The 13,645-nt window shown below is 33.1% G+C and overlaps 1 long non-coding RNA gene across 1 annotated transcript; it reads left to right on the top strand.

The window, feature by feature from the left end:
• Window positions 1-1,222: 1,222 nt before the first annotated feature.
• LOC136066641 (uncharacterized) lies at window positions 1,223-2,332 on the top strand. Its single transcript, XR_010628147.1, has 3 exons — window positions 1,223-1,259; window positions 1,865-1,953; window positions 2,037-2,332. It is a non-coding gene; the product is annotated as an uncharacterized LOC136066641 (long non-coding RNA).
• Window positions 2,333-13,645: the final 11,313 nt, after the last annotated feature.

Here is a 13,645-nt window from a genome sequence, read left to right as displayed (position 1 = left end):
TCTTCTTTTTAGGATTTTTGCATTGGTTCCTAAAGTGACCTGTTTTTCCACAATTCCAGCATTGTATTTGTTGGCCTGATCTAGATTTACTTCTATTCCGATTAGAATTTCTAGATTTTGATCTACCCCGATTTGAATTTTTGTTATTACCTCGGCCTCTTGTCTCAAGGTTTAGGGCAGAACCAGATTCTGAGGTTTCACATGCATCTCTTCTGCGAATCTCCTCAGTCAGAATTAAATCTCGAATATCATTGTACTTGAGCTTTTCCTTTCCTGTAGAATTACTTACTGTCATGCTCATTGCCTCCCAATTGTTTGTCAAAGAAGCCAAGACGATCAGAGTACTAATCTCATCATCAAAATCAATTTCTACAGACAACAATTGATTTGTGATAGTGTTAAATTCGTTCAGATGTTGTGCTATTGATGCATTCTCTACCATCTTCAAATTGAATAATTTCTTCATCAGATGCACCTTGTTATTTGCTGACAGCTTTTCATACATACCAGACAAAGCCTTCATCAGATCTGCTGTGGTCTTCTTCTTCACAACATTGTGTGCAACAGACTTAGATAGAGTTAACCTGATAACTCCCAGTACCTGTCTATCAAGAAGAGCCCATTCATCAGCCTTCATAGCCTCAGGTTTTGTCCCTAAAAGAGGCAGATGCAATTTCCTCCCATAAAGATAATCTTCAATCTGCATCCTCCAATACGCAAAGGCTGTGCCATCAAACTTTTCTATTCCAGACGCCTTTCCTGCTTCCTCTGCCATTGCTCCCACTCAAACCTAACTCTAGGCTTTGATACCAGTTGTTGGGAATTCAACCTAAATTCCAACCTGTGAGAAACCAAAAAAAAAAAAAAAGAAGAGAAAACACACGTCAAAGAAAAATAATCACACGCACAAGACAGTATTTATGTGGTTCGGCAATTTGCCTACGTTCACGGAGTTGCAGGGATTTCACTATTATCAGGGAAAAAAATACGAAGTGCGACTATTGTAGTGTTTTTTAGAGAGAGAAAAAAAAACACTGTAGCTGCACTTTGTATTTTTTTCCCTGATAATAGTGAAATTCCTGCAACTCCGTGGACGTAGGCAAATTGCTGAGCCACGTAAATACTGTCTTGTGCGTGTGATTATTTTTCTTTGACATGTGTTTTCTCTTCTTTTTTTTTTTTTGGTTTCTCACAGGTTAGAATTTAGGTTGAATTCCCAACATAAAGGTGGTCAGAAACCCTTCTCTAGGGGGCACAGGGTAAAGTTCATCATCACATTTACTTTGTTTTATGATCAATTATACTTTCCAAGCATGCAAACAAGTACCAAACCATATGGCTCTACATTTTGTAATTGATCTCCTAAAAGTCTGATAGAAGGAAAATAGATATCCTTCTTTTTTTCTACGTTCCTCTGCCACTACGGTCTAACCTTCTTTTTATGGCAAGTTAGATCTTAGATTTTAGGAAACTCTGCAATAAAAAACTCATCAAAACCAGATGATTGAAGTAAATCAGATTAATTCGTCTCTCTAAAGGGAGCTCTCTGTGATACATACCCCTTACAATCAGACTGCAGTTAGCTTCAAGCATGTTCATGCTACATTTGGAATCCTACACATTTTTTGCATTTGATAAACCTAAACTGTGTATAGAAAAAAAGGTTGTACCCAATGCACATTGTTCCCACTTTTGCGGAGTTTGGGAGGTGATTGGTAGGCAGCCTAATGCCCTTACCCCTTTTTTATTTTTTAAGAGGCTGATTCCAGCTAAACTGTATATAAGCTATCCTTAAATTTTAAACTTGGGAAGTTTTGTTGGTTCTTTCTTATTTATTTATATCCATGCTGTTTCATACGTGCAGAAGACTAGAAATGTGTTCTACCTTATTGTTTCCATTTTGACTATGATGCTGTTGCCACTTTTCTACATCTTCATTTATATGCACCGGAGGTATTTACTCTCTAATTTCTTTGTTTCCCTATTTATGGAAGCTTTTCAAATGGATTCACAATGTTTGTTATTTAGCTTTGCAGGGGAATGAAAGGGGGAACGGTACAGCTGAAGCGCATCTCAAAAAGTGTGCAAAAGAAAAAGCCCTTGTAGTTGGTAATTTTTCCATAAACCATGATACCTGATTCTTTTTCTATTGGTTTCTGTGAGAGAGAGAATGAGAGGAGATGTATTGTATCGTTACAATTTAAAAATCAATTGATATTTCTTGTTCCACTATCTGCATTTTTGAATTTTGAATAGTCTGAATGTAGAGAAGCAAGATTTGTAACAATGCAACTGTCAGGTAATTTGATTAACTTGATAAAGATTTCTTTGATCCCCTCCTTGTGCAAAGCTGTTTGTGCTACTTCTGCTTAGAAGGATATGCGTGAATGCATTTTAAATAGCTAAATTCACTTTATAAGAGCTACTTTCCTGCCACCTATTGGTAAAAAGGGTTGCCATGGCTAGGAATTTTTCTGCTATTAGCCTTGCACAATCACAGAAAGCTTTTACTTTTTGTTTTTAACAAGGGTAGAAATGTATAACAGGAAGAATCATTGACTAAGGATGATCCTATCCCATTTTCTGTAAAGATGCTGGAGGGATGCCACCAACACATTCGTTGTCTTGGTCTGAGGCCTCTAGTTATGACAAAGAATCATCACCTGGCACAAGTATGGCCAGTGGCAACTCTAGCAATTTTGTTTAGGGTCATTAAAAAATTTTAATAAAAAAAGAACTTGAATATATTGAGTAACCGACAAAAAAAAAAAAAAAAATTAATACATGAAGTATACACTTTTTTTCTACAAGTATTCAAATTTTGAATTGTTATATGATAGTTCATTATAAGTATCTATTGCAAATGTGGATAGCTATGAGCCTATAAACATTTTATTTTTTTAAGTTTATCTAACATTTTTATTTTTATGCAGTTTTTATTATCTATTTGTTATTGTTTTTATAAAAATATTTTAAACTAATTAACTAAACTAAACTTATTGGCTTTATATTAATTATTGACGCACACAACCACACTCATTCATACATAAAATTATACACTAGTGTCTACTTAACCAATCAAATGCTTGGACAATCACTAACTTTACTTTTTTTTTTCTTGAATTTTACTAATTTTATAACAAAAAGTTATTATAATATGATAACAATCTACACACATGTAACAAACCATATCTATTTCCTAATTATTAAATTATATATATTTATATTATAATGTACACACAAATATCTACACACATCATAATTCACACAAATAATATTATAACAAAAAGTAATGCACACAATCAATATTAGACACACACACACAATATAAATTTATAAAAAATAGTGACACTTACTTTTTATTCTTGGAGTTGGAAATACTTGTAATAAGGGTGTGTAAAATTTAAGTTAGGGTGTGCAAATATATTTTTAAGAAAAAAAATTATAGTATTAAACTAATTAAAAAAAATTATATATAATTTTTTTTTTTCTTTTGGAAGTCAAGGGGTTCATTAACTGAAAGAATTAAAATCAGAAAATTTCATCTTAAAAGGTATGATTGACCAAATAGTTGCACAAGTAATTAACATAAAAGACAAAATTAAATTTTGTAATAAACCCCTGATAGATTCCTCTGATTCCTCTCTTCTTGACAGACAAACTTATAATGGTGAGAGTTCTCATAAAGATGACTATAAAGATGAATTTTTAAATATAATTGATAGAATGATATTTCAAAAATGGTACACTGAAATAACCTTAGTTGTTAATAAAGAGTTTTCATTGACAGTTATTGCCCTTGTTGATTCAGGTGCTGATATGAATTGTATACAAGAAGGATTAATACCCTCTAAGTATTACGAATCAACAACTGACAGATTAACTCAGGCTAATGGTGATAGACTTAAAATAAGTAATAAACTAACTAAGGTATACATACATAATAATGGCATCAATTTCAGAACACCTTTCTTCCTGACAGATAGGTTGTCCTCTAAAGTTATACTAGGAAATCCTTTTCTGGCTTTGCTTTACCCATTTTTTACGACAGACAATGGAATAAGTACTAATATTTTGGAAACAGTAGTATTCTTTAAATTTCTCCTACCACCAATTCCCAAGGATATATACTTATTGAAAGAAATTTCCATCTCAAAAGACACAAGTATTAGTAAATTTGAATTAATAACAGATGATGAGATTCCTACAGCTTCAATGATAGATGATACTATCCTACCCAGTAGTAGTAGTACCTAAATAAATAGTTATATATAAAAAATAAAAAAAAAATAAAAAAAATTTCAAGGTTAAAATTTTCAAAGTTTTATGACGAATTTTCCTCCCTTTGTTGACTTGTCCTCCATTTGTCCTACTTCCTCTTTTGTGTCTAGCATCCTACATAACATCACTTGTTTTATCTTAGTCATGATATTTCCTTGTACTATAAAATCATGACTTTCAGTCTTTCTTGTTCCTTCTCAAATACTATTTCCCCTGTAAATATTAATGCTTGTATAATAGTCTTAATTAGTTAATTTTAAAATTAACGGTCAATTGCCTGGCAAGCATGATAGCCATTCTAAGGCTAACTCTATGACCATATTTTGCCCAAATAGAAATCTTTAAATAAGATTTCAGTCAAGGCATGAAGGCGTCTCAATAGAGACAATATCCCTTCAGAATTCTCAGACATATTAACAGAATAAGTTATGGTATTATTAAGACAAAGTAACAGACAACTACAGACAGTATCAATCCACATGTAAGAAAGATTTTCAAAACTAGACTAGTCCAGGACAGTACAAGAGACAAGAGACAGATAGGTGGCAGACAGACAACTATTATTCAAAAACAGTACAAGAGACAAGAGACAGACAGGTGGCACTACTATTTACTGACGCACAAGACTCCAGACGGATTCCAGACAGGTTATTGTTCATAAAGTAAAATATTTATTGTTCAGGATTCTACAAGATTCTACCGACAGATTAACTTGGGTTCACTTTACCTAACCCGAGTTACTTTTAAAGACCAATTACTTTTGAAGACCCACTATTAGACTACTGTTCAAGATTTACTCTACCGACAGATTAACTTGAGTTCACTTTACTTAACTCAGGTTACTTTTGGAGACTTACCATAGTTCACTTCATCTATAAAAGGACAGACTCCGAAGACAGAAGACAGGTCCAAGTTTTAGGTCCAGTTCTAAGGTCCCATTTCCAAAGTCCAAGTCTTAGAAAGCCTTTTAGAAAGCCTTTGTAATAGCCTTCCCTCTCAGAAAGACTTTTGTAACTTCCCTTTTGTAATCTTGTAACCTTTCTCCTCAGACAGTTTTACTTTGTAATCTCGTAACTCTTCAGATAGTGTTTTATTTTCAAGCTTGTATCAAAGACAGTTTGTTTTCAAGTTTAATCAAAGACAGAAGTATTTTCAAGTAAGATTTTATCAGTTTCAGTTTTCATATTTCATACTCTGTTTTAACTTATTTTTGAATATATCTGTTTTGCTATTTTCTTCTTTATCATCTATTTTATCATTGTTTATGCTTCTATATTAATGCTGTGCTCTCTCCTGGGTAGTTAATGGTATACAAGGGTAGAAATGTATAACAGGAAGAACCATTGACTAAGGATGATCCTATCCCATTTTCTGTAAAGATGCTGGAGGGATGCCACCAACACATTCGTTGTCTTGGTCTGAGGCCTCTGGTTATGACAAAGAATCATCACTTGGCACAAGTATGGCCATCTTTCTTGGGTTCCAACGTTTTTCAGTTTTGTCATGGACCCTGGATGATCTTTAGCAGAATTGGGTAACTTCTGCATCAAAATTTGCTTTTCCGTCTAAGTGCTTCAAATTCCTGCCCTAGGGGAGGAGATACACGAGAGGTTATCTTATGAGACTGTTTGATGAGACCAATTTCTTGTGTAAGAGACCCACACATACTATGAGAAAGAGATCTTATGAGTGTAATTTAAGATAACTTTTTTTTAGGGGAGGCATCATTATAGTAAATGAACACATAACTTAGACAAAAAAGATGACCATAAATAAGTCCTTTTTTTTTTTTTTTCCACCACCTAATATATGAGGTCTCATGTCTTTTAAGATAACTTTCTTTCGGGGAGGCATCATTTTAGTAAAGGACGATAACATAAAAGATGACCATAAATAAGTCTTGTTTTTTCCTCCCACCTATAACCTTGATCCTCTCTCATCATAACTAACTTCATATTCTCAGTCATTATCTTTCTAGTTTATGCACTGTATCAAACTAATACTGAAAGTAGCAATTGACATAATAGGACACAACTTGCTTGAAAGTAATGAGCACTAGTTAACATCAATTAATATAAAACGACCTCCAGGTATCTATCATTATCTTTATGAATTTTAATATTGCTAAGTATCTTTATGAATTTTAAACTACTAAGCAATGATGATGATATATTTGAAAATAATGACTAATGAGCATTAATTATTTAACATCAATTTCTCTTATATTAAATGATCTCAAAGTATGCATCATTATTCTTATGAATTTAATACTACTAAGCAATGATGATGATGGTTTTGATATTGACGATAGTGAGGAGTGAGATGACGCAATGCACCTGCTTGAACCGTCTAATTAAAATGACTAATCACCAAGTTGGTGTTTATTAGTTGGGGTGTGATTTTGTCAGCTAATGTGGAGGACAGTCCATCGAACATGCTGGAATTTAACTTGTTTTTGATTGCTTGCCCCTTTTTTTGATGAAAATTGCTTGCCCCATCTCTTTAGTTATTTATTTATTTGAATCAATTTCAGTTATTTGCCTTAAATTATGAAGTCTTTTGTAATATCTATTCTAAACTATAAATTTTTTCATTCAATACTTTAATTATGAAGTCTTTCAACGTTCAAATTCGTGTCAAGATTATCAAATTAATGTGCAAGTCACATAGTAGGATGCACTAATTTGTCAAACTTAACATAGTACATGTTAATTTGTAATGGCCATCCCATCCCACTTTACTAATTTTACACTATTTTGAATGTTGGGATGTATAATGCAAATCAATATTGCATTAGGGTGGACAATACAAATTAATGACTATATAGACGTCAAGCCTTAATGTGATGACAAGTGTCTTTTACTAGAAAAACAATAAGTTACAGTTCAACTCTGAAAATCAGTGTTTTCAATAAATTAGAGATAAGACTGTCTATCATAACTTTTTACAGACTCTGTAAAAGTAAGAGTTTTGTGCATTGGTTATAATATTTATTTATTTATTTTATGTAATAGTTTAAGCTACAAATAACCCTATTTACTTAATTTCTTGAACTATTTTCTAATGAGTTCGGCTTAATGGCCATCTCAACCAGAAAATCAATGAACTAGCCCTAGTTTAGTATCAAAGAGTGGTTTTAGGAGACCATGCCTTAGGTAGTTCCGGAATGAGACACAAACTTTGGTAGGAGGAGATCATATATGGGATTCCATGTCAAATTCTTTGCCCTATATATTTATATACAGGTGCATGCACTAAATAAACAAGAGTGCTAATAAGGTTCCACTTCATTTTCAGTGCTTAGCACGACCTACCTCCAATAACCCTGGTCCAAATGAATATAAAATTTCAAAAAAGCTTTAACAGTTCCATATATTTTATTGCAATCAGTCCCAACACAAAGCTCAATAAAAATCAGAAAGCTTAAATAATATATCCTAGAATGATTAAAAGAAGCTTGATCTTGGCAGACACTCATGGTCATCTAGCAATTTTTGGTTTCCTTTGGCTGTCCTTATTATGATGTCACATTTAATAGGAGAATAAAAGGACTGCATATATGAAGAATATCAAGAAGTAACCTTGGACACTTATAATGATGTATGAGACCAGGGGAAAATTTTACAATTACAAAGGAAACAAAAAAAGAGCTACTCCATCAACACGAGGGGTCATAGATCAGGGCTTTAAGCCCCACTGGTTTTGGTTTAGACGAGCTGACCAATCGCAACAGTGAAAGCAAGAAATTACAATGATCAAATATGGATGAACATGACACCATCATAATAAATTATAATTAGTTCTAAGTATTGAACACAACAAGAAGGCCAAGGAAGAAATGGAAAGGACTAGGGAGTTTCTTGTCAATCACAATCGTTTTCACACTAACTTTTTAAACAAATTTATTGCTCCAGTGTTAATTAAACTCAAAGACACTTTTCATTCAAAAAGAAACCAAAGAAACTTGGGAGACAGATGAGAGTATGTTCATTGGCTATTTTCCAAGAAAAAAAGGTCTTGTTCCAGATGATTAAAGCCATCCCATGAAAGCATGGAATCCACAATTTTCAACCCATCGTAGAGAGGGGGATTCACCCATGGAAGGGTTACTTGAGTTTTCCAGAGAAAATGAAGTAGAACTGTAGGATGTATTGGTGTTGGTTTCTTGGTTCATCCATGATTCCAAATCCAAACTTCCACACCAGATATCATAATTGTTTAAAAGATCATTTGTTTCATCCAAGGTTAATTCAACCTCATTCCTTATCTCCTCTGTTGATACAAAATCTTGCTTGGCATCATTGTCCTCGTCTATGGACTTAACCTCCGGCTGTCTTTCCTCTTGTCCCTTTGATGGGGATTGCTGTCAGTGGCTTGGTGTTGTCTGCCACAACTTCACTGCTCAACGCGCGTTTCTATTCCATTTAAATCATTTAACACTTAACAGCATCAGAGTTTTTCATATAGTGATTTTTGTTGGGAGAAACTTACCTAAAAAATAACTTTCGTAGGAAGAAAAGAACTGTTGCTATTTCTTCTTCACCTTAGTACTATAATGACTATACTTTCCCCTAGGGTATGCAATCTGAAAGCCACTTTTTCTTCATCACAAATCTTCTAAAAACTAAAACACTCTTCCATTCTCATTGATTGAATAAAAATATATGTTTGAAAAATTGAAAATTACATGGCTTTGAATCCTAGTTACAATCTACCAAAATCATGGCTTAACCATCTTACTCAAACAGTCAAACTACACTAGTGAGTCTACTGAAAAACAAAGAAACAAAGAAAAGTGCCAACAAATTTTAATGGAAACAAGATCTATAAGGCGCAAGAAGCCTTCCCACATTGCTGAAAATGGCATCAATCGGATCATTGATCTTCCTGATGCTGTTCTTCATCACATTCTCTTGCTCCTACCCATCAAATCAATCGCACGAACCAGTCTCTTATCCTTTCGAGATTCAATTTGACAGTGCTCCTTTAATCCTATCCATCCTTTTGAGATTCAATTCGACCACGCTTGTTTAATCTAATGCGGATTCAATTCAGCCACGCTCGTTTAATCCTATCTATCTTTTCGAGATTCAATTCAACCACGCTCGTTTAACCTCATTCGGATTCAACTCGGCCATGCTCGTTTAATCATATCTATCTTTTTGAGATTTAATTAGACCGCGCTCGTTTAATCTCACACGGATTCAATTCGGCCATGCTCGATTAATATCTCGGAATGATCCAGTAATGGCTTCATCAGAAACAAAAACTATGTTTTTCTTCGTCATATCCATATACTAAACTTTATGGTGACTTTGATGACAAGATGTTAATAATGCTTGTTTTATTGACAAGATATAACAATTCTAAAGTAGAGAAACCATGAATTTCCATCTCAAGGCTTTCCGTCTCCCCTAGTACAAACTTTGCTCAATATGATCTGGAGTAGAGTTGCTACTCATATATATAACAGCTTCCACGTACAGTCATCAAACCATAGAGCGCAATTACATCACTGCCATGCTAAAAATTCTCATCTTACAGCAATGATGCCACTATAGTTAAAAGGAACCAAAGATAGAGGAAATGATATTTGAACATGTTAAATGATATTTTAACCAAAAATTACTTACTGTTTTGAAGAACTCTTGTGATTTCTCGCCAGGCAACATCCTTAGGGGCTGTTTGGTTTTTGTGCAACCATCAATCATCACTCCTTACTCAATTTTAAAACTTAAAAAGATTAAAAGTCAAAAGTTGCAGCCAAAACATAAAAAATAAGTCTGGTTTCACTAAAAAAAAAAAAAAAATCAGTTAGACAAAAGTTGCGGCTGGACCTTTGACTTTGGGTCCCTCAGTGTGTGTTTAATTATGAAAATGCCATTGAAACTGAGTTTTGATAACTTGAAAATACCTAAAATTACCTAAAATCTGTTTTTAGTTTCCATAACTCATCACTCAAAAATAAGAAAATTGAGTGATAGAAACAAAACTTGAAAACACATCCAAACAAGCTTTCTCTCCATGGGTCCCACCATTTTTGAGTTATGGGTGATGAAAACAGAGTTATGGGAGATAAAAACGCAAAAACCAAACAGCTCCTAAGGGGAACAGAATTACAATGTGACATCTCCTGAAAATAATGCTAGTCACTAACCCAAAATAATTCTCATCAATCATCCGCGTACATAATGCTTGGAAGAGCTTAACAACAACAAAACAAAACAAAACAAAAAAAAATCCTCTCTTTTTTTATTGGATAATTTTTATAGTTATGGTAAATAGTAATGTCTAATAAATAAGATATTTATTATTATTTTTTAAACTAACCTATTCCAATTGTTTGTTTGTCCTCTAAACCTAAAAAATGATTGAAATACCCCCTTTAAACCTAGAAAAAAGACCAAAAATAACCCCTAAACCTAGAAAATGACCGAAATACTCCATAAACATAAAAAAAAATGACCGAAATACCCTCTAAGTCTTTTTTTTAGGCTTAGAGGGTATTTTTGGTCATTTTTATGGTTTCATTGCGCACATTTACTCTTGTTCTGCACTTTGATTAAGTAAGAGTAAAAGCAATTTAAGTGTAATTTTTTTTTTATATCAACTTGAAGAAGTGCAACTTCTTGATTAATAAGTTGCTGTTCTTAGGGTATGTGGTCAGTGTGGATGGGATTCATGTTGATGAGGACAAGGTCTGTGCAATTAGAGAATGGCCAACTCCAAAGACAGTGAGTGATGTGCGAAGCTTCCATGGATTAGCAACTTTCTATCGGAGGTTTGTTTGAGATTTTAGTAGCATATATGACATTTTTTTTTTTCAAAAACAATTTTTTTTTTTATTAGGTACACTTTTGACAAATGAATTTTTAAAGTTAAAATTTTGTAAAGATGAATAAACAGGCTTATATAAAAAAGACGCTATAAATATTCCGAGATAAGCAATACTTAACAAAAAACTTGCATTTGTCACAAATTCATACCAATCCACCGAATTGTTTGAATTTTGACGTAAAAGGTTTATATCTGGAGTTGACAATTTGGATAATATATCCAAATCCTCTTTGTTGATTGAGTTGANTAAACTATAACCCTTGTTACACTTTGCACCCTAATATTAGTTTTACTGTTAAGTTAGACAAAAATTAAGAGCACATGACTTGCACATGATTTTTGCTTAAGTGGCGCATTGTTTAAAGACCAAAACATCTTTTTCACTTATAAATAAAATTACTAACATACAAGCAGGAACAATTCAAAGAAAGAAAAAAAAAAATCAGATTTGCAGCGGCCTTTATCATCCCTGTTTTTCCACTATTTATTCTCATCTGCTACAAAAAATTTCATAATCATTCTTTATGTGTTGGACCTAATCTGCCGAAGGTTATAAATTTTTTCTTGTTATACTGCTGGAACATCGATCCAACCAACAAAGAACCATCATTCAATCATTTTTTGTGCTATTTAAAAAAAAAAAAAAAGTTGTTAAATTAGCCACCTTGAGAAATCTTCAAAGATTGACCTTAACCCACCTCAAATGGAAGAATGAGCTATATTAATATAAAAAGAAAGAGAAATATTATGGTCTGTCTGGCTTCAAAAATAAGAAAAGAGCCTTGCTACTGATATGGGCCTGGATTGTCATTCAAAGATTCCAACGTTAAGGATTCCTTTGAGTCAAGGTCATTTCAAACGCAAGCAACACGTTAGAGGGAAATCTTTTTTTAGATGGTGGGTGTGTGAGAGAAAGGCAAAGGTTCTAATGATGAAAACAAAACAAACAATGATTCGGGGAAGGTGGATGGGGTACTATGAATAAATTTTGCCATGGAATTAGAGAGGTAACTTTAAATATTTTGAAACTGAATCTGGGAAGAGGATGAGTTTTGTTTTAATTGATTTTGAAGAAGGGTGTTTTTAGTCTTTTAACTTTGTTCCATCTAAGCAAGAAGCATGTGTTTGTCACATGCAATAAGATTTTGTTAAGTATAACAGTAAAAATAACACCGGGGTGCAAAGTGTGATAAGTTTGATAGTTTAGGGTGCAAAGTGTGCAGTTGGATAATTTAGAGTGCAAAGTGTAATCTAGAGCATAGTTTAGGGTGGTAAAGTGTAATTTCCCAAAAAAAAAAATCAGTTAGACAAAAGTTGCGGCTAGACCTTTGACCGTGGGTCCCTCAGTGTGTGTTTAATTATGAAAATGCCATTGAAACTGAGTTTTGATAACTTGAAAATACCTAAAATTACCTAAAATGTGTTTTTAGTTTCCATAACTCATCACTCAAAAATAAGAAAATTGAGTGATAGAAACGAAACTTGAAAACACATCCAAACAAGCTTTCTCTCCATGGGTCCCACCATTTTTGAGTTATGAGTGATGAAAACAGAGTTATGAGAGATAAAAACGCAAAAACCAAACAGCTCCTAAGGGGAACAGAAATACAATGTGACATCTCCTGAAAATAACACTAGTCACTAATCCAAAATAATTCTCATCAATCATCCGTGTACATAATGCTTGGAAGAGCTTAACAACAACAAAACAAAACAAAACAAAAAAAAAAATCCTCTCTTTTTTTATTGGATAATTTTTATAGTTATGGTAGGACAAACAACAATTGGAATAGGTTAGTTTAAATAATAATAATAAATATCTTATTTATTAAACATTACTATTTACCATAACTATAAAAATTATCCAATAAAAAAAGAGAGGATTTTTTTTTTTGTTTTGTTTTGTTTTGTTGTTGTTAAGCTCTTCCAAGCATTATGTACACGGATGATTGATGAGAATTATTTTGGATTAGTGACTAGTGTTATTTTCAGGAGATGTCACATTGTATTTCTGTTCCCCTTAGGAGCTGTTTGGTTTTTGCGTTTTTATCTCTCATAACTCTGTTTTCATCACTCATAACTCAAAAATGGTGGGACCCATGGAGAGAAAGCTTGTTTGGATGTGTTTTCAAGTTTCGTTTCTATCACTCAATTTTCTTATTTTTGAGTGATGAGTTATGGAAACTAAAAACACATTTTAGGTAATTTTAGGTATTTTCAAGTTATCAAAACTCAGTTTCAATGGCATTTTCATAATTAAACACACACTGAGGGACCCACGGTCAAAGGTCTAGCCGCAACTTTTGTCTAACTGATTTTTTTTTTTGGGAAATTACACTTTACCACCCTAAACTATGCTCTAGATTACACTTTGCACTCTAAATTATCCAACTGCACACTTTGCACCCTAAACTATCAAACTTATCACACTTTGCACCCCGGTGTTATTTTTACTGTTATACTTAACAAAATCTTATTGCATGTGACAAACACATGCTTCTTGCTTAGATGGAACAAAGTTAAAAGA

The sequence above is a fragment of the Quercus suber genome, unplaced genomic scaffold (assembly GCF_002906115.3).
Source record: "Quercus suber isolate HL8 unplaced genomic scaffold, Cork oak 2.0 scaffold_42, whole genome shotgun sequence".
NCBI lineage: Eukaryota > Viridiplantae > Streptophyta > Magnoliopsida > Fagales > Fagaceae > Quercus > Quercus suber.
The sequence above is the reverse complement of the archived record's forward strand: the minus strand, read 5'-3'. Positions and strand labels throughout refer to the sequence as shown.